This window comes from Propithecus coquereli, unplaced genomic scaffold, assembly GCF_000956105.1.
Source record: "Propithecus coquereli isolate 6110/MARCELLA unplaced genomic scaffold, Pcoq_1.0 Scaffold240, whole genome shotgun sequence".
NCBI classification, from domain to species: Eukaryota; Metazoa; Chordata; class Mammalia; order Primates; family Indriidae; genus Propithecus; species Propithecus coquereli.
In genome coordinates, this window is record NW_012147953.1 from 579838 (window position 1) to 580332 (window position 495).

Below are 495 nucleotides of genomic sequence, written 5' to 3' on the forward strand. Positions count from 1 at the left end.
ACCATGAAACACTACTCTGCAATAAAAAGGAACTATTGATACATACAACAATCTGGGTGGATCTCCAGAAAATTATTCTCAGTGGCAAAAGCCAATCCCTCATGGTAACCTATTCTATGACTTCATATTTTTAACATTCTTGAAATGACAAAATATAGAAATGGGCAACAGAATAATGAATTAAGGAGGGGTGAGAGGTAGGGAAGTAGCTGTGACTACAAAAGGCAACATGAGAGAGCTCTCTGGTGATAGGGGGAACTGTTGTATATCTTGATTGTACAATGTCAATATCCTAGTTGAGGTACTATACTACAAAGTTTGTTAACATGTTGCCACTAGGGGAAAATGGATAAAGGACATACAACATTTCTCCTATTATTTCTTACAACTGTATATGAATTTACAATTACCTCAAAAAGTTTTAAAAAAGGAAAAGGGAATGCATGTTAAAAAAAAAATAGTGATTTAGGTGTTAATTAAGTACCACATAATAAA

General features: G+C 33.5%; 1 protein-coding gene across 1 annotated transcript in view; it reads right to left on the reverse strand.

Annotated features, from left to right (window-relative positions):
- Positions 1-495, reverse strand: part of NAF1 (nuclear assembly factor 1 ribonucleoprotein) — a 121375-nt gene that overhangs the window by 53211 nt on the left and 67669 nt on the right. The gene's annotated exons all lie outside the window — the stretch shown is intronic.